The sequence below is a fragment of the Macadamia integrifolia genome, chromosome 7, assembly GCF_013358625.1.
Source record: "Macadamia integrifolia cultivar HAES 741 chromosome 7, SCU_Mint_v3, whole genome shotgun sequence".
NCBI lineage: Eukaryota > Viridiplantae > Streptophyta > Magnoliopsida > Proteales > Proteaceae > Macadamia > Macadamia integrifolia.
In genome coordinates, this window is record NC_056563.1 from 19,519,723 (window position 1) to 19,520,206 (window position 484).

Below are 484 nucleotides of genomic sequence, written 5' to 3' on the forward strand. Positions count from 1 at the left end.
ACATTTAAGAGACCAATTTTAAAGAGGACCCATTTAAAGCTCGTTTAAAGTTAAATAAGTTTATAGCCCAGTTAAGGCCCAATTAAGGCCCGTTTATGGTAGCCCGATTAAAGCCTGAGATCGGCTGGCCCGATTATTAACTGTACCATGCCCGCGCTAGCTAAGCTCGTTTAGCTAAATGGATGTTCATGGTGCAACCCTAGAAATTGGCCGAGCTTGACTAAGCTTGGCCCAACCGCTTGACACCCCCTACTTGGAGGACTACGGTGGTGGGCTTGGCTACAGTGATGAGGGGAAAAAGAGGGAAGGGGCAAAAATGTAAAAAAACAAAAAAAACTCTAAGTGGGTGAGAGTGGGGGTATTATTTTGATATTTTTGTAATGGAAGAGAGAGCACTACCTTGTCGTGTTGCCCCTGCAACAACACATGGCCAATGAGAGTGAGCGTTGAGCCATCCAACATGGGAGGGGAGATGGGATTGTCA